At 40.5% G+C, this 21,395-nt stretch overlaps 1 protein-coding gene across 7 annotated transcripts in view; it reads right to left on the bottom strand.

Moving 5' to 3' along the window:
* CSNK1G1 (casein kinase 1 gamma 1) overlaps positions 1-21,395 on the bottom strand; it is a 194,006-nt gene that overhangs the window by 58,280 nt on the left and 114,331 nt on the right. The window lies entirely within an intron of this gene.

The following is a 21,395-nucleotide window of genomic DNA, read 5'->3' as shown; positions in this document are numbered from 1 at the left end:
ATAACCACTAAAAATTGATTTTTTTTTCTTGCTTTTTAGGGCCACACCTGCTCCATATGGAGGTTCCCAGGCCAGGGGTTGAATCAGAGCTCCAGCTGCCAGCCTACACCATAGCCACAGCAAGGCCGGATCTGAGCTGTGTCTGTGACCTACACCACAGCTCATGGCAACACCGGATCCTTAACCCACTGAGTGAGGCCAGGGATCGAACTTTCAACCTCATGGTTCCTAGTCCAGTTTGTTTCTGCTGCACCACAACGAAAACTCTTTTTTTGTTGATTTTTGTAAGCTTATAGATAAGTCACATTCTATAAATACAAAAGAGCTTATTAGCTAGCAACTGGATTATTATTTTGATAGTCGTTGTGGGGCATTATCTATCTTTCAGTAGTTATAACTAGAATTAAGGAAAATTCTATCTCACAATGACACTGAGAAACACTGGAAAGAAATTCATTAAGCTTTTGGAGTTTTTTTTTTTTTTTTGGCTGCACCAGCACCTTAATTCCTAGGCCAGAGATCAAACCCACACCACAGCAGTGACCTGAGCCACAAGAGCAACAATGCCAGATCCTTAACCTGCTGAACCACCAAGGAACTCCAGGAATTAAGTTTTACAAAAAGCAGCAGATACATGCTTTCACCTTCTAATAACCCTCTGGGGAAATTCACTTCAGTGACTCATTCCTTTCATTCCAAAGTATTCCACAGCTTTGCGGATGCTAAATATTACCCTCCTTCTTCATGTGTGCTCCTTGACAAAACTATGAGTTAAGGAGGGGTAGTGACTGAGGGCTGTGGTCAGCCCTGTGAAGGTCACGGAGACTTCTGTCTTTGTCCTCCTTAAACAGGCATTGTCTAAGGGCAACCACTAAGCTCTTCTTAAGGTCTGAAGAATTGCCCTGAGGATATGGAAGGAAGAGAAACAAGCAGGTACACAGTAAGAAAAGTGTGAGTAAAGACCAAAACGTAAAGTATGACCCAGAATTAAAGGGAAAAAACAGCATCAGAAACTTTAGGTCTGCCAATTCATTAAGTAAGCCTCTTCTAATAGGTTTCGATGTTGACCTTTCCTAAACCTTTGTCTGCAAAAGCACTATAACAGTTTTCTGGAACTAATCACCACACTTAAGTACATATAAATTACTCAGATCTATTTTTGGAATCTTATCTTCCACTTTCATGAAGATCCATAAAAGAAGACAAAATCCAAGTAATAAATTCTGCCTTTACACCAACCAAGGATCCCTAGCAGTTCCGTGCTTTGCAAAACAAGGCACTGAAAATGTGTCAGTACTTTGTGTAACTGTGAGGTGTGTATGCAGGCCATGCAATTTCCATAATAAACTCAAAAAACTCTATTTGCAATTAAAGAACTTATTGGACTAACAAGTCTTCACCAGCAAAATGTTCAAAACATAAATGCTTCCCCCCCCCAGCAGAGAGGGACAAATTTTATATATATAATTAAAGGTAATTACTCTAGATGCCTCATGTGACTTAGAGCTATTTGAGTTTTAGGAAGCAGAGAAGGGTTACAGGGGTTTGGTACATTATTAGCTATAATATAAGAAATGTCCCAATTCTCTAAACTATGGAAAAAATACACACAACCTTAGAATTTATCCTAGTCCGGAAGTGTACTGAGTGTTGGGCTTCAGAAATATTCCCTAACGCCATACACAAAAATAAACTCAAAATGGCTTAAAGACATAAATGTAGGGGTTCCTGCCTTGGCTCAGTGGAAACGAAATCTGACTAGTATCCATGAGCACGCAGGTTCCATCCCTGGCCTTGCTGAGTGGGTTAAGGATCCAGCGTTGCTGTGAGCTGTGGCGTAGGTCACAGACACAGCTCACATCTGGCATTGCTATCTATGGCTGTGGTGTAGGCCAGCAGCTAGAAGCTCCAATTCGACACCTAGCCTGGGAACCTCCAAATGCCGTGGGTTTGGCCCTAAAAAGACCCCTCCCCCCAAAAGACATAAAGGCAGATACTATAAAACTCCTAGAGGAAAACATGCAGAATGCTCTTTGACATAAATCAGAGCAACATCTTGTTTGATCCACCTCCTAGAATAATGACAATAAAGACAAAAATAAATGAATGGGACCTAATTTAATTCAAAAGCTTTTGCACAGCAAAGCAAGCATTTAAATAAATGAAGAGACAAGCCACAGAATGGGAGAAAATCTTCACAAATGATGCAAATGACCAGGGCTCAACCTCCAAAATATACAAACTCATACAACTCAACAACAAAAAAACAACCCAATCGAAAAGTGTGCAGAAGACCTAAACAGACATTTCTCCAAAGAATACACAGATGACCAAGAGGCACATGAAAAAATACTCAACATCACTAATTATTAGAGATATTCAAATCACAACTATAATGAAGTACTACCTCACAGCAGTCAGAATGGCCATCATTAACAAATCAACAAATAATAAATGCTGGAGAGAATGTGGAGAAAAGAGAACCCTCTTCACTGTCGGTGGAAATGTAAATTGGTACAACTACTATGGAAAACAGTATGGAGATTCCTCAGAAAACTATAGAACTACCATAGATCCAAAAAACCCACTCCTGGACATACATCCAGATAGAAATTTCTTTTTTCTTTTTTTTCTTTTTTTTTGTCTTTTTCTAGGGCTGCACCCACAGCATACGGAGGTTCCCAGGCTAGGGGTCTAATTGGAGCTGTAGCCACCTGCCTACCCCAGAGCCACAGCAACTCAGGATCCAAGCCATGTCTGTGACCTACACCAGCTCACGGCAATGCCATATCCTTAACCCACTGAGAGAGGCCAGGGATCGAACCCACAACCTCATGGTTCCTAGTCCGGTTCATTAACCACTGCACCACGATGGGAACTCCTGGATGGAACTTTCATTCAAAAAGATACAAGCACCCATATGTTCAATGTAGCACTGTTCACAATAGCAAGACATGGAAATCCAAATGTCCACTAACAGAGGAATGAATTAAGAAGATGTGGTACATATATACAGTGGAGTACTACTTGGCCATAAAAAAGGGACACAATAAAGCCATTTGCAGCAACATGGATGCAACTAGATATTCTTATACTAAGTGAAGTAAGTCAGAAAGAGAAAGACAAATACCACATGAAATCATTAATACAGAGAATCTAAAATATGGCACAAATGATTCTATCTACAAAACAGAAACAGATCATGCACATAGAGCAGACTTGTGTTTGCAGCGGGGGAGGGAGAAGGAAATGGACTGGGGAGTTTGTGGTGGTTAGATGCAAACTATTACATGTAGAATGGACAAGTAACGAGGCCCTACTGTACAGCACAGGGAACTGTCCAGTCTCTTGGTTTAGAACGATGGAAGATTGTATTAAAAAAAATAATGTATATATAAGTATGGCTGGGTCACTCTGCTGTATAGCAGAAATTGAAGGAACACTGTAAATCAACTATACTTTTACAAAATTTTTAAAAAATGAAATGTTAGTTCCTTCTTATGGCTAATTAGCATAGCTAGTTAATAAAAGTTAAGGCCATGGCACCTTGTCCTTGGAAGAAGGGAAAGAAATTCATAGTACTATCACCACTAAATTAGCTCCATTAAAGACCAGCAAATTAGTATGGAGTACAACAGTTTTGCCTTCCAAGCCCAGTAAATGAAACAATCCTTTCTATTTTTTTCTTCACAAATTAACCATTTGCCACAGATAGGATTTACACTGTAACGTCAATGGAAGTTTATTTTGTGTTTTTGGGGCACACCCATGGCATGCAGAAGTTCCCAGGCCAAAGAGATGGAACACATGCCACAGTAGAGACAATAACAGATCCTTAATCCAATGATCTACCAAGCAACTCCAGAAAGCAATTAATGTCCTTTTAAAATGTTTTCTGGACATTTGGAAACATACACACATGCACACATAATCGTCAAGAGGAAAAGATGGCGAACACAACACTTTCCCTTGTCTGCAGTTTCCTCCATATACGGTAAGACAGAGATAATTTTCATATACCCATCCTGGACTCACCAACTCAAGCACACTGTCACATTTAGTTTCTGCTCCCTGAGAGGAACAAGAGTAACACTGGTGCTCCTCCTTCGGCAAAGTCTATTCAAATACACTCAGATATTTCCAAACTCAGAGAATAGGACTTCAACTTTTTTTTTTTTTTTTTTTTTTTTTTTTGTCTTTTTAGGGCCGCACCGGTGGCATATGGTAGTTCCCAGGCTAGGGGTCGAATCAGAGCTGTAGCCGCTGGCCTGCACCACAGCTGCAGCAACAAGAGATCCAAGCCGAGTCTGCGACCTACACCACAGCTCATGGCAATACCGGATCCTTAACCCACTGAGTGAGGCCAGAGATTGAATCTGCGTCCTCATGGATGCTAGTCAGGTTCGTTAACCACTGAACCACTACGGGAACTTCAACTTTTTTGTTTTTAAGAAGAGGCTTCTACTATTCCCCTAATGTCTACTTATTTCAAATATGCCACCCATGCTCAAAGGAATACTTCCTTCGAAGAGAGAAAGTTTGGCAGAAGTGGCTTCAAATTCATCATTCCAGAACTACCCTGCCACATACCCCTGCCCTAAGTATGAGAAGGTCTGTTTCACAGGCCCAAAGCACTTTTTTCTCCTAGGATTATTCTTTAATAAGTGTATGACAAGCACAATAAACACAGGCACAATTAGCTATGAAAGTGGCAGTTCTCTTTTTGGGAGTACTCACTGCCCTTTGCCAGGACATCACACAGTCTTTGTTTTCAGGCTCTACTCCCCACTTATACAATCTCAAAATGTTGACAGGTCTTAAGGCAAAATGTTTTGCTTTCTAGCAAGTGCTACATGAAGAGAAAGAAAAGAATGGCCTCTGAGTTCACCCTTCTCTGGTCAAACTGTTTGCCATTTTCTCCCAGTTCTTACATCACATTCTTAGAGGACATGCTCTGTGCTGAGTGGTGGAGTCCATGTGACCCAGTGCACTCAAACCAGACATCTAGGCTAGGACCAGAAAGCTATTCCAAGCGGAGTCAGCCTGTCACTTTCCTAGGAACTTGCAAGTGAGACACAAGGCTCCAGTCAGTCTTGACTGCTGCTTAAATTGAGAAAAAGGATTGCATGAAAGGCCTTTTTTCACTAAATATAAGGAGAAGCAGAGAAGGCAGGTAATATAGAGAAAATGAAGAGGGCTGACAGAACCAAGGCAAAAGATTTTATGACCCTAAGCAGAAGAAGGGTCAAATCCAGTGTCAAGAGTCAAGAAGAGCCACACAGAAACCCAGGGACAAAGAGTAGTTTCTCTGGTTCTTAGAGTCTAAGTGTTTTGTTTTAATCCCTAGAAAGACCTGTATATTTCCTTCACTGGTTCCATGATATGTCCCTATAATTGTCCAGTAAATCCTCCTTTAACATTAAAGTTAATTGGAATAGATTGTTTTTGTTTTTTTGGTTTTTTTTTTTTTTTTTTAGTCTCTTGTCTTTTTAGGGCCATACCCCCAGCATATGGAGGTTTCCAGGCTAGGGGGTCAAAACAGAGCTACAGCTGCTGGCCTATACCACAGCCACAGCCAGGCCAGATCCGAGCCGCATTTGCAACCTACACTACAGCTCACGGCAACACCGGATTCTCAACCCACTGAGCAAGGCCAGGGATCAAACCCATGTCCTCATGGATACTAGTCGGGTTTGGTAACCACTGAGTCATGACTGAACTCCTGACTCTCTTTTTTGTAATCAAATGGTGTTTACCAATACACACGCAAAACTGCTCATCTTCCTCTTCTTTATCATTTCCTAAACACTATGTGCAAGACAGTACACTAGATGCTTTAAGGAGGGAAGAAAAAATATTAATAGGACAAAGACTCTCTCCTTAGAGCCTGTAGGTAGAAAACAGAGATATAGACAGCTAACATAGTACTAGGTCAAGTCTTTCATAAAAATTAGCAAAAAGAATGAAGAGGGAAAAAAAAAAAAAAAAAAAAAAAGAAGAAGGAAGAGAGTGATGCAGAATAGCTTAAGAGCCAAAACTACTTACTCAAATTTAATGATACATGCCTGGAAAAAAGATTTGAGAAAATTAAGAAAAAATACCACCAAGGTATTTTGCAGATGCATACCTTACTACATAAACTCCGCAGGACTGTCTATACTATACATCCACACTATTATGTAGTACATATTTACTGAGCATGATCATATACACAAATCCAGTTAGACTATATTTTATAATCCATGGGCAACTTAAGAGATATTTTGGAGTTTCTGTTGTGGTTCAATGGTAACGAACCCAACTAGCATCCATGAGGATGTGGGTTCCATCCCTGGCCTCGCTCAGTGGGTTAAGGATCCAGTGTTGCTGTGAGATGTGCTGTAGGTTGCAGCAAAGGCTAGGATCCCATACTGTTGTGGGGCTGTGGCATAGCCTGGCAGCTGCAGGTCCAATTCGACCCCTAGCCTGGGGACTTCTATATGTCACAGGTGTGGCCCTAAAAAGAAAAAAAGAAAAAAAAAAGAGAGAGAGAGAGAGAGAGATTTTTCAAGGCTAACTTGGATTATGTGTGATTTTCACCTATGTGCTAACTTTAGCTCCTAACCTCACATGTGACTCTACTGTATTTAACAGTTGGTTTCCTTAGAAAAACTGTCACCCTTGAAATCCTAGCATTTTAAGTAAGATACCTACAAACTAGAAAGCAGGTGTGAGGCACGATCTGCAACAGATAGAAGTAGTCTAGTTACCTGACTGATTGTTAGGTTATCCCAGTAGTCAACTGAACTGAAATATGGCATCCTGAGAATTACCTTAGGACTGTGAATATTACCTTAGGATTTTGCATTACCTCTAAACTCAAATTAGGCTACGAAGTCTCCAACGTTGACAGTGCCTCAATAATGGAAATATGACAAACTACTATATAGATGGGTCCCAGCAACTTATTTTCTAATATTTTTTTATCTGCCTAGAACTGTTTTCAATATTTTGAGTATTTCTTTTTTTTTTTTTTTTTCCTCTGGCTGCACCCACAGCATACAAAAATTCCCAGGTCAGTGATCGAACTGCACCATAGCAGTGACATAAGCAAAAGCTGTGACAACACCAGATTCTTTAACCATTAGCCTACCAGGGAACTTCAATATTTTCAATATTTCAACTGTTTTTCAATCATAATAATCAATTAACATTTAACTTATTCTATCCCTTTAGTATCTCATCTCTCAAATCCATATTGTATAGTAAAGGTAAAAGAATTTCAGGACTGTTTGAAATTTATACCTTCCTATTTGATAAACAGACCCCCATCTTATACTTAAACCCCCAATTTTTTTTTTTTGGGGGGGGGTCTTTTTTCCATTTCTTGGCCCGCTGTCACAGCATATGGAGGTTTCCAGGCCAGGGGTTGAATCAGAGCTGCAGCCGCAGGCCTATGCCACAGCCACAGCAACACGGGATCTGAGCCGCGTCTTCGACCTACACCACAGCTCATGGCAACACTGGATCCTTAACCCACTGAGCAAGGCCAGGGATCGAACCCTCAACCTCATGGTTCCCAGTTGGATTCGTTAACCACTGCGCCATGACGGAAACGCCTAAACCCAAAAAATTTTAATGAAATAGATACACATAAAGAGACTAAGGAAGTAACACAATGATAACAGCTGTAAGTAGAAAGATTAAATCTTTCATATATATGTGTATATATATATATATGTACATACGCATGTTTTAGTATATGTGCTGTTGAAATGAGCACTCTTTTACATATTTTTCTAAAACTTCAGTGACATTGGTTTTCTCCATAACTTAAAAATAACTTTTTTTCTTTTTTAAGGCTGCACCTGCAGCATATGGAAGTTCCTGGGCTAGGGGTCAAATTGAAGCTGCAGCTGCTGGGCTACACCACAGCCGCAGCAGCAACATGATCCTTAACCCACTGAGCCACAATGGGAACTCCCAAAATAATTTTTTGTTTGTTTGTCTTTTTGCCATTACTTGGGCCGTTCCCGCGGCATATGGAGGTTCCCAGGCTAGGGGTCGAATCGGAGCTGTAGCCGCCAGCCTACGCCAGAGCCACAGCAACGCGGGATCTGAGCCGCGTCTGCAACCTACACCACAGCTCACGGCAACACCGGATCGTTAACCCACTGAGCAAGGGCAGGGACCGAACCCGCCACCTCATGGTTCCTAGTCGGATTCGTTAACCACTGTGCCACAACGGGAACTCCCCAAAATAATTTTTAAGTGCAAAATAATTTTTCCCTTGGGCAAGCTGCACACAGATAGTTGCAAATTCTTTCTCTAAAGTTGTTCTAGGAGTTCCTGTCGTGGCTCAGTGATTAATGAATCTGACTAGGAACCATGAGGTTACAGGTTCGATCCTTGGCCTCACTCAGTGGGTTAAGGATCCAGCGTTGCCATGAGCTGTGGTGTAGGTCGCAGACATGGCTCGGATCTGGCATTGCTGTGGCTGTGGCATAGGCTGGCGGCTACAGCTCTGATTAGACCCCTAGCCTGGGAACCTCCATATGCTGAGGGTGCGGACCTAGAAAAGACAGAAAAGACAAAAAATAAAAAAATTTTTAAAAAGTTACTCTCTTTTGTAGGTAGCATAGTAAGAAAACTAGAATGCTATCTTTTCTAGACTATAATTATTAAGAATAGAGCCAAGAAAAAAGTTGATGAGTTAGGACAACTGGTTCAATGTGATCGTGCCCAAATAATTCTCTAGCTGCTGATAGGCCGTTTATGTCTGAAGATCTGCAATGGTATAGCCACTATATTGATGAGAATCATACATAATTCCTACCTTCAAAGGGCTTAAATTCTAGAACTTTTGCCATAGAGTTCTTGATGCTCTAAGTTTGCATAGTGAATATATATGTCTCTGTATGCCAAATGGGGGGACTCCATTCTAACATCCACAATTACTGATTTGTATCTCTATTCTGCTTCCTCAATACAGTTTATCAAGAATTGCTGGCAGAACCAAATACAGAAGCCAAGAGTTTGAAGAAGAGAGTGTACACATAGAAGAAAGAAGCTGCAACTTGGTGATTTCACTGCCAGTGAAAAAAGACTGCTGGAAGAGTTTCTATACTGAGGTTTCATCAATTTAACAGATATTTGTTGAGTCTCTTCTTTAGATTAAGTGATATGCAAGTAATACTATAATGAATAAAAGATGCTTCTGCCCTTAAAAGGCTTAGAGTCCAGCAGCACATTACAGTGTGCGAGTCTACAGTGAGGAACATGGCTCTCTAAGTCCTCATTACAACAACTCAGGAGTAGCATTTACTTCCTTGAGGTAATTCCTATGTTATGCAAACTGAACTGAGTGTAAAAAAGGAATAAGGAGTTTTGGTCACTTGTCATGTTAGAGCAGAGAGCAGCAAATTATGTATGGCCTTTAGGTTGAATCTGCCAGCCTACTTTTATATGATTAGAGAACTAAGAATGGTTTCTGCATTTTTCAATATCTGGAAAAAAAATGTAAAGAAGAATATTTTGTAATATGTAAAAATTACATAAAATTTAAATTCCCGTGTCCATGAATAAATCTTTACTGGGATAGGGTTCATCTATTTATAAACTGTTTATGGCTAAGTTTGTGCTACAAGGACAATAAAAGCTGAATATAGACAACAAGAGCTGAATTGCTGCAATAGAGACAAATGGCCCTGAAAGCCCAAGATAGTATCTGTTCCTTTACACTATCTGGCTTCATAAGAAATCTTACCTTTCACAGTGAAGGCAGGACCAAGCCCAGTTATACGTGTCTTTCATTTGAGGGGATAATGATATTCACTAATATTCTCACAGACCACTATGATAAACCTTACGTGTGATGTTTCAGTAATTCCTCACTGGTAACACCACTTCCTTTGAGAATTCAATTATGACAACGACCAAATTTTTTTTTTTTTTTTTTTTTGCTATTTCTTTGGGCCGCTTCCACGGCATATGGAGGTTCCCAGGCTAGGGGTCGAATCGGAGCTGTAGCCACCGGCCTACGCCAGAGCCACAGCAACGCGGGATCCGAGCCGCGGCTGCAACCTACACCACAGCTCACGGCAACGCCGGATCGTTAACCCAGTGAGCAAGGGCAGGGACCGAACCCGCAACCTCATGGTTCCTAGTCGGATTCGTTAACCACTGCGCCACAACGGGAACTCCCCCAACGACCAAATATTAACGAATCCCTTGGCCTAGTCCTTGCATAATAGTTTCAAAGTTCATTTTACAGAACAAAAATAAGTATGGCAATTTTATCCTTTTTTCTAGCACCCTTTTCCAGGTAGTATAAAAAACGGCTGTGGCCAAGCTGGCCCCTCCAAACTGGCATGAAAAGGCTGTGGAGTTTGGAAGTCAAAGTGTTCATTCTCACCAAGGAGGCTTAGTGAGCAAAACTATTTCAACGTGACCATTCAGCTCCTCTAAAAGAATCAGACATCTCCCTCAAGCTCACAGATGTGATGGACTTACCAAAGCAGAATTCTGCTCTATTAAGCCAGAGAAAGGACTGTGAAACATTAAGTCACTATTTCTTGAGAATCCTTCAAAAATTCTTCAAAAATGAAATGTTATCTCTTCATTCTGATATTTTTCAAAGCTATGAGAAATGTAAATAGGATATTTCCATCTCTATAGGAAAGTCAGATCTTCAGTTTCAATGTAAAACAATACTGCTTTGTGTTTACATAGCACTTTCCGTTAAGAATTCAAGGTCTTTACAGACTTGACTGAATTCAATTCCAAAAGGTTTGCAAGCTCCGTAAGAAACGAAGGTTTTCTTGCAGTACGAATAAGGAAAATGAGGCACAGAGGAGGCCCATGGTTCACAATAAGACACAGAAAAACAGTGGGAAAACCTTGCTCCCATCCTGGGCTGTCTGCACTTATTCACACTGCCTGTAGACATGGCAAGTGTCTAAATCTCTACAGTCCTCAAAATGTAATTTGAAGGCTGTCCACTTATACTAATTAAGATGTTTTCCCTGAATTTAGTGGTATACATTTCACTTTCTTTTACCAACTTCATTATTTCCTCCTTTCTTCTCTTGTTATGAAAACTTTCTGCCCAACTGGAGACCAAAAAAATTTTTTTCTCAATTCCTTAAAGCATTCCTAACTATCGAACATCTAAGTTGATGCATATTATTTGTTCATAACTACTCGTTACATGATTCACTTCTATTTTAAGTAAAATTCCCATCTTTCCAGCATGTCTTCAGGTGTTCTTATTTTTTATTTCTCTATGCACTGCTTCCTGTGTTTCCCAGCCTGTTTATAATGACTCCCAAGGAAGTTCACTACACTAAAGGAAAGTTTTGCCAATCTCATGCTTTCTTAGGATTTTCTTGGATCTATGTGCTATTCCTCTGTTGAAGCAGAACCATGTTCCTGTTAATTTAACGGCTGCCTAGATTCAAAGCTCTTTTTCTGGTACCAACCAGCACCTCCTATCTTTTTTGATGATGTATAATACCATTCCCTCCCAGAAACATCAAAAGTGCAAAGCCCAATGAGCTCTATGAATACTTTCTTTGTTCACAGCATAAAAATTTCAATAGGTGAAAATGGCTTGCGTAAGGCAGCTAGCTCCGAGCTCTTCAGTTGCACACATGGCATATATATTCAACAAATCATTAATTTACTTCGGAAATAAATGTTTCAATCGAAGGCCATAAAAGATTTCAGAGGTAACAAAGGCATGAAATTTGGGGGCACCATATGAAACAGGAAATCCTACTCTCACTGGGGAATAGTTCTTGGCCTTTGCTTCAATTGAAGACTTCTACAACGATCTTCCATCACCCTATTACAATTAAATGGTAAAGGATAAGTAGAAGGCCCTAGGCATCTGATGGGTATATACATGAGATAAAAGTCCGTCCAAAAATATGTGACAAACACTTTCCCAGCTCAGGTCTTCCCATTGTATGACCCTGAGTAAGTAAGTTACAAAACTTCCCTGTGCTCGAAATGGGAAAAAATGAAAAAACCATATAGAGAATCTAGTTGCTATTTAAGTTCAGTTGCTTTCTATTCCCAGTGAGATTTTATCTGGGCTTTGCTACACTGTGAAATGTCAATACATATCTTGCTGACTTTTCCCCCCCCTGCTTTTTAGGGCCGTACCAGCGGTATATGAAAGTTCCTAGGCCGGGGTCAAATCGGAGCTATAGCTGCCAGCCTACACCACAGCCACAGCAACCTGGGATCCAAGCTGCATCTTCGAACTACACCATAGCTCACGGTAATGTCAGATCCTTAATCCACTGAGCGAGGCCAGGGATCGAACCCGCAACCTCATAGATACTAGTCAGGTTCACTACCGCTGAGCCATGACGGGAACTCCTATTGTTGCCTTTTTTAATTTGAAGATTACAAGAAAGCCAAATCAGAATAGTCATTCACAGATTAGAACAGCTGCTGGAAAGCCAAGACATGGTAGCTCAGGCTTAGATCAGCGGTGATATGATATTTATTCCTAGAGCCCTTGAGAATTTTTTCCCAGGCAGGTTGCTGGAAGTGGAATTAAATGTTTAACCAGAGCAAGACGAGTTCCTACACCACCTTTACGATCTCTAAATACAATTAAGAAGGCTCCAGAAGCAAAGAGATGACTATAGTATCTGTTCATATATTACAGTTAGGCCTTTCCAAATGCCAAGTGAAGTAGTGGGAATTTACCATAACCTACTCTAGCACTTTCATTAAAAATGTCAAAGCTATTGTTCAAAACCACTGTTACTAAAAAACAGCTAACTCTGAAAACAGTAACAGAAGGCAACTCTACTGCTCTTCTGGCTAAATCAGAGGCCTCAACCAGATTGTATCACTTGCACTCTCATTTCTGCATTCAGTGCCCTATTGCCTATTCACCCCTCTCCCCACCCTCTTTCACTTGCTCCTGCCCTTGCTGACTCATTCCCTCTCCTCTCTCTCCTGCCCTATCAGCTGCACGCTTGGTTCCAGTTTATTTACCTTTTATTTAATTACAGAGCACACACTGGGCCCCTATCATGTGACTAGTCCATATCCAGCTATGCAACTTCCCGCTCATACTGTCCCTCTCTTAAATTCAGGTCTTCTGTCTGTTTAGGCCACTTGGCTGTGGCCATCTCTGCCCCAAACTTGTCACCAGCAAGTCTTGTTCCTGGGTGTTAAGACAAAAGCACAACTGGGAGGTGTACGAATAAAAGATTTGTGGGCTGGGAAATTTTTAAATTGACAACGTATATACTCTCTTAAGTCAAAGAACACTGAGAGCATAGGGAAACCCAAAACATTCCCATAACAGGTAAATAAGTTTGGGACTTAGCCATGGTGACTATAATACAATGAGTGCAACAGTGATGGCTGAAGAAAATGATAAGACAATTAAAAAGATGGTTACAACTCACAGGGTGCTTTCATCTGCTGAATACAAGGCTTACAAGTCTTTAATTACCATGATTAAATATTGTTGCTCTTTTGTGTGAAGCTGGCACATTGTACCAAACAAATACTGAAGCTACCAGAAGGGCAAGCAAGTCCCAGGGAGTCTAGAGTCCATCTCTCAGTCCCTTACTTCTAATTTTGTGTACTCAGAACAACCCATACAAAGTTACATTTGAAGGCAAAAGCATAATTTTGTCCAATGCACAACATCCCTTTGTGCTTTGAAAAAATTAAAACAGCAATGAAACAATGAATGAAGCAAAAATAAGACAAAACTGAACATATTTGGTTTAGCCAGAGGAGAAAACGTAAAACTTTGATATTCCAACAATGAGGGAAAGAATGTAATAATTTTTCAGTCATTACACACAGTTTCAGAGTTTCACTTTTTTTTTTCTTTTTTTTGTTTTTTAAGGTTGCACCCACGCAGGATCCAAGCCGAATCTGGGACCTACACCACAGCTCACGGCAATGCTGGATCCTTAACCCACTGAGTGAGGCCGGGGATCGAACCCACAACCTCATGGTTCCTAGTTGGATTCTTTTCCATTGCACTACAACAGGAACTCTGAGAGTTTCACATTTTAAAAATACTGTTCTTGGAGTTCCCGTCATGGCTCAGCAGAAATGAATCTGACTAATATCCATGAGGATACAGGTTCGATCCCTGGCCTCACCCAGTGGGTTAAGGAACGGGCATTGCCATGAGCTGTGATGTAGGCTGCAGACGCGGCTCTGAAGGCTCTGATCCCGTGCTGCTGTGGCTGTGGCGTAGGCTGGTGGCTACAGCTCTGATTCGACCCCTAGCCTAGGAACGTCTGTATGCCAAGGGTACAGCCCTTAAAAAAAATTAAAATAAATAACAAAAAATAAAAATATTGCTCTCAGAGTTCCTGCTATGGTGCAGTAGGATAAGAATCTGACTGCAGGAGTTCCCGTTGTGGCACAGTGGTTAATGAATCTGACTGGGAACCATGAGGTTGTGGGTTTGATCCCTGGCCTTGCTCAGTGGGTTAAGGATCTGGCGTTGCCGTGAGCTGTGGTGTAGGTCGCAGACGAAGCTTGGATCTGGCGTTGCTGTGGCTGTGGTGTAGGCCGGCGGCTACAGCTCCGATTAGACCCCTAGCCTGGGAACCTCCATACACCACAGGAGTGGCTCAAGAAAAGGCAAAAAGACAAAAAAAAAAAAAAAAAAAAAAAAAAAGAATCTGACTGCAGTGGCTCAGGAGGTGTGGGTTTGAACCCTAACCCAGCACAGTGGGTTAAAGGATTCCAAGTTGCCACAGCTGCAGCGTAAGTCACAGCTGTGTCTTGGATGGATCCCCGGCCTGGGAACTTCTATTTGGCACAGTGTGGCCATAAATTAAAAAAAAAAAAAAAAATTGTTCTTCTTTGTAATAAATCTGGAAATTCTCCAGCAACATCAGGCTCAATAACTGAACCATTATTTGCCAATAAAAATCTACCTCCCTACCCATCCAAGTATGTGAAAACACTAGATAATGTTTCAATTCTGATTCACTGACCTCTGGTTGTTCACTTTACCAGGATTATATTTATGTAATTAACTCAGAAAAATAAATTTATATCCCACCCTCTTTTTTGGCCACCCCAGGCTTATGGAATTCATCCACCAGGGATCAGATCCAAGCCGCAATGCAACCTAAGCCACAGCTGTGGCAATGCTGGATCCTTAACCCACTGTGCTGGGCAGGGGATTAAACCTGTGTCCCAGCGTTCCCAAGATGCCACGGATCCTGTTGGGCCAAAGAAGGAACTCCTAAATTTATATCTTTTGAAACTAGGATACTAAGAACATCCGCACCAGGATGTTTCTGGTATAGTAATGTGGTCTTTAAGAGTTTTTAATACAATCTCAGTATTCAAATAGGTCTTAAAAGTTATGTATTCTAACTTTCTACCCAGTGCACAAATCTCCCTCACAACATCCAAAATGCCGAACTGTTCAGCTTCTGCCTGAATACTAACCTCCCCCTAAGAGATAGGAAATCCTATTGCATAAGACAGCCTCTTCTGGTTCACAATCTGTTTCTTCTCTTCTTACAAGAAGGTGTTTAGAAAGATAGGAAACAAGGTATTGCACCATTAACTGTTAAAGCATGGCTCTGGATAAGTGGGCACAGAACCAGGGTGATTGATGATGGAAGAGGTAGAAGAGAGACCATAAATCCACTGCTGCAGTCTTTTAAAAAATTATTATAACAATAACAATAATAATACATGATCAGGAGAAAAAATGTAAGCAATATGAAAGAATTAAAGTGAATTCCTGGTGGCTCAACGGGTTAAGGATCTGGCACTGTCACTCCCGTGGCTCAGGTCACCGATGTGGCACTGGTTTGATCCCTGGCCTGGGAACTTTTATATGCTGTGGGCGCAGCCAAAAAAAAGAAAAGAAAAAGAAAGTATACACTTAAAGACTGCTTTCTATTTCTCATTATTCTCTTCTAAGATAATCATTAACTTTTTAATATATCCATTCAGTTATTTTCTGTGCTCATGAGAACATCTATAGCATATATGTTTTTGCTGTATTACACAAATACAATCATGTTATATTAAGTAAACTTTTTACTTAAAATATATTGGGGCATTGTTTCATATTAGTACATAGGGCTCTACTTTCTTCTTCTTCTTCTTCTTTTTTTTTGTCTTTTTGCCTTTAATAGGGCCGCTCCCATGGCATATGGAGGTTCCCAGGCTAGGGGTTGAATCGGAGCTGTAGCCACCGGCCTACGCCAGAGCCACAGCAACGCGGGATCCGAGCCACGTCTGCAACCTACACCACAGCTCATGGCAATGCCAGATCCTTAACCCACTGAGCAAGGGCAGGGATGGAACCCAAAACCTCATGGTTCCTAGTCGGATTCGTTAACCACTGAGCCATGACGGGAACTCCTACTTTCTTCTTCTTTTTTTTTTTTTTTTTTGGGCTGTACCCAAAGCATTATGGAAGTTCCTGGGCCAGGGATCGAATCCAAGCCATAGCTGCAGCTACTTCAGATCCTTAATCCACTATACCGCAGAGGGAACTCCTCTCTTTCTTTATCCTCTACCTTCTCTATTTATCCAGATCCATACTAATGACATTTAGATTACTTTCACACTGTTTTAATTGTTACACAAAGCCCAAACTTAATCTTCCTGAAATTTCTGTCTATAATTTAGGTTCTGAATCCTTTGGAATAAACTTAAACAATCATTTAAAAGATCTTAAAATATTTAAAAATCACCATCATATCATAGAGGGAGTAGGTGGAAGAACATATGAAAGAAAAGTTTTGAGTTATAATGCTCAGGTATTAGGAGTTCCCACTGTGGCACAGCAGAAACAAATCCGACTAGGAAGCATGAGGTTGTGAGTTTGATCCCTGACCTTGCTCAGTGGGTTAAGGATCTACCGTTGCCATCAGCTGTGGTGTGGGTCATTGATTCGGCTCGGATCTAGCATTGCTGCGGCTGTGGCATAGGCTGGCAGCTGTAGCTCTGATTAGACCCCTAGCCTGGGCACCTACATATGCCACATGTATGGCCCTAAAAAGCAAAAAAACAAAAACAAAAACAAAACAAAACAAAAAAACCACCAAACTCAGGTACTAGAAATCAATAGAGGAAATGATTTCTTCAAATGAAAACAAACTAAATGTCTGACAGAACAAAATGTGTGCATAAATTATGGCCCATGAAGTTGATGGGATATTATACAATAATTAAAAAATATGTATATGAGGTACATCATGACGAATGTTATATTTAGTCAAAGAAGACATGCAGTTGCATGTGAACTGAGGTAAACAATGAAATAAGTCTTCAAATGAAATGTGGCTGAGTTAGGGTGGTAAGAACATGGACCATCATTTCCTTTCAAAATATCCTTTAACATTTCATAATTTGGTTTCTACAATAGACGAAAAAAGAAAAAAATGACAGCTTTTAGGAAGACCAAAATCCTTATCTTCAGTTTTAAGACTCTCAAGGCCCTTATTGAGATATCAACCTTCAGAGTAAATAATCAGGTTTTGAAATTCTTTTTTTTTGTCTTTTTAGGGCCACACCCGTGGCATGTGGCAATTCTCGGGCTAGGGGTTGAATTGGAACTGCAGCTGTTGGCCTACACCACAGCCATAGCAATGCCAGATCCTCAGCCCACTGAGCAAGGCCAGGGATTGAATCTGCGTCCTCATGGATGTTAGTTGGGTTTGTTACTGCTGAGCCATGAAGGAACTCCAGGGCTTGAAATCCTTAATGGCAAAGCTAGAGTCAGTAAAGCCTAAAATGTTAACTGTTCGTTAGAGAAAAGAATGGTAAGGAAGAGGAAAAGCTAGAGATCAAACAAGGAAAAGAAGAGCCAATCAGGAAAAGCTCTACCTGAAACCATGTTCACCTGGCACAACATTGTAAATCAACTATACTTTAATAAAAAAATTTTTAATTTTTAAAAGAATAAAAATGTGTTTATGATTCTTAAGGAAAAAACCAATACTGCTAATAAAAACTTGTGAAAAAAACCCAAAACATGTCTGGAGTTACCCAGTGCTACCACTTCTGTTCTATCTACACAGGAGTAGAGAACTGGTATGAATCTCCAGATCGTACAGTAAGGAAAATGTGGAGATCAACAACCAAGGTAATGATTGAGACTTGGGTATCTGAGGAAGAAATGGTCTTACTCTAAAGCCAACACAAAAGTTCCTATTTTAGGAACTTAAAAGTCTCAAACTCTGGTCACAACAGCTATAGCAGTGTCCTTTAAATTCATAATCACTCACTTCTCCCTCAAAATATCATCCATTTATTTCAGAAGTACTGATTAATTCCTTGAACAAAGCTAGGTTTTTTTCCTTTTTAAGTATTTCTTGTCATGATATCCAAATATTTTGCAAATCTTTGGGTTGTGCTGAATAATATACAAAGCACGGGCGAATAAAAAAAAAACAATGACTGCATTATTTTGGTTTGAATGCTTTCCACATGAAAGGTGGCTTATCTACAGTGCCACAACATCACCTTGGTTCTGAAGAGAGTGACAAATATGCTCTAGCTGCCTAAATATGAACTACTGATGAATCACATTTGCAGCTGGGAACTTCACTCTAGAAAAATAGGAAGAGAAATGCTCATGCCAGTATATTAGGAACAAGCACTAGAGTTCATGCTCACCTTTACAGGGAGACATGGTAAAATGTTATCTACTTTGTCAACTAATCTGTTTTCAAACTAAATTTCCTTTTTTGGCCATCCCCAGGGAGTATTTTTATTTATCATTTGGCAAAAATCTAAAAATGTATGCTTATCAAATCTTCCCAACTTGTGTCACCAAAATACTTCCCAACTTCCTGTTAATGTAAAACAAGTATGTTGGGCTTTGAGATACATCTGAGACACTAGGGTGAAAAAGTCACAAGCCTTGTTCTCAAGGAGCTTATAGTCATCTTGCACAGGTGGGGTTGGGGGGTAAGGGTTATGCAATTACAATAAAAAAATACAGTCAACATATAATAGAATCAAGATTGAAAAGTGTACCAATACTTAGCAATAATGGGATTAAAAAAAAGATGACACTTAAAGAGGTTTATGTGATCAAATCAATTATATAAACAGAAAAATGCAGAAAGCCTTGGTTGATGGCAGCTTACACAAAAAAACATGGAAAGGTTTTAGCTGAGTAGAACTCCATAAAATCGTTAACAGTCAACTATGAGATAGAGCTGTTAAAACAGCTAATCTGAATTCATAGATTTAGAATTCCACATCCATAAATCCCTGGTGCATCAGTGAGCTAAGGATCCCATGTTGTCATTGATGTTGCTTGGGGTACTCCTGTGGTGTGGGTTTGCTCCCTGGTCTGGAACTTATACACACTGTGGGTGTGACCCAAAAAAAATGCATTGTGTCCAGATCAAGGAAGATAATAACCCCAGTATCTCCAAATCCAGAATTGCTGGTGCTGTTTTATAAGGCTCACTGAAGAAGAACATCACAAAACTATGAGTGAGTGTGTGTGTGTGTGTGTGTGTGCGCGCGCGCGCACACGCGTATTCATGCTTGCTAGTAGAGAAATGACACTTCAGTATCTATAAATCATATAATACAAAAAATTTTGAAGGAATTGAAGCTACATAGCTTAATAGAGGACTTGCAGGTGAGCACTGTAGGGTGTGGCATATAAGACTTTTCATAAATGCCTCTGAGCTGGTAACAGAGGGCTCAATGTGCTCCAGGAAAATTTTAAAAAGGCAAATTTTGGCCCAATATGAAGGACTTCCAACATATCAGACTTCGCAAAACTGAATTACCCTGAAGAGTGGTAAAGTCCACACTCTGCCAAAAGTAGTCAAGGAGAAATGTACGATCATTTGTTAAGAAAACCCTAGAAGCAATTCTTACACCGGGCAGAAATTTCTAACGGTTCTCTCTCTCTCTTTTTTTTTTTTTGTCTTTTTAGGGCCACACCTGCGACATATGGAGGTTCCCAGGCTAGGGGTCTAATCAGAACTGCAGCTGCCGGCCACAGCCACAGCCACAGCCACGCCAGATCCGAGCCTCGTCTGTGACCTACACCACAGTTCACAGCAACGCCGGGTCCTTAAACCACTGAGCGAGGCCAGGGATCAAACCTGCAACCTCATGGTTCCTAGCCGGATTCATTTCCACTGCACCCCAAGGGGAACTCCTCTAACAGTTCTGTTAAGCTCTTCCTAACCTGGAAAAGCTTGAGGCCATCTTGTTAGCTGCAGGCCAGAATATTAAGAAGATGATACTCCATCACCACTACTTTACGAACAGAGGACAATCTCAAAAAGCAGAAAAGAGGTCAGGAATCACCAATAAAATTCATGCAAGACCTAGAAGGCTTTGTGACTTCTAGATGATTGTCCTAAGAGGTATGGAGAAGGTGACCAATCATGACCAACCTACCTGACCACGAGCCAACAGCTGCCCTGACCACAAGAGAGCCCTCCTATTCCCACTGATTGCAGGAGATTTATCAGCCTCAGAGATTCCAGTTTTTCCTCACTGCCTTAAGTGAAAGGCAATTTTTAAAATCCCCTTTCCTCTAGTATTCTCCCTATTAATCCTTGTTTTCAGTGCATAAGAATGCCCAAACTTTAAGAATCTGTAATGTTCTCCTGAACTTGAGAAAAGTATGAACACAGCAGTACAGATGTTATCCCTACATAACTGGTTCATGAGATTTTGTGGCTCCACATGGAAAAGAGAGTAATGACATGTTCTGGTGGTCTGTTTTGAAGATCTTAGAGGAAATCCTGCAAACTGGTCTGCTCACTTTCCTCCAGCCCACTCAAAATGCTACACTGGGCTGGATCTAGCATGTTTTCACCTGTGCCATAGATTGTTGAGACACATACAAACATGTTTACGGTAAGTGAGCTGTGATAATTATCACCCTGAATTTTATGACACAGGAACAACATAAAAACCAACTTTAAAGTTGAGTTCTAGGAAAACAAACCTCAAATTATATATACCTGTGTCCTATGAACTCAGTTGCCAATCTTAAATCCTATGCCATGAACTCTCCATATTTAAGGATACAATCAATGAACAAATATATACTGAGAGGCTACTGTAAGAACTCATGTTAGATTCAATGAAAGACAAATGTTCAATCTGACCTCCTCAGGTTATCATTATAGCTGATTACTGCCATGGTCAAAGTATAAGATAACTTGGAGTAACACCCAGAGGCTCCTATATAATTCCATATGTTTTAGGAAGTGAAACTCAAATTACTTCAATAATACCTTTAGTAATAGTACTTGAAATAGAAATCATGTTTTGGTCATTCACAAAAAAACCCTGTCACACTTTAGAAAGCATAAAGCAGAGGAATGTCTGCTAATGTTGAATAATTAACCTAGCACCAAAGGAGTTCACCTTCTGCAATAAGTAACCTATGG

Source organism: Sus scrofa, chromosome 1, assembly GCF_000003025.6.
Source record: "Sus scrofa isolate TJ Tabasco breed Duroc chromosome 1, Sscrofa11.1, whole genome shotgun sequence".
NCBI classification, from domain to species: Eukaryota; Metazoa; Chordata; class Mammalia; order Artiodactyla; family Suidae; genus Sus; species Sus scrofa.
The sequence above is the reverse complement of the archived record's forward strand: the minus strand, read 5'-3'. Positions and strand labels throughout refer to the sequence as shown.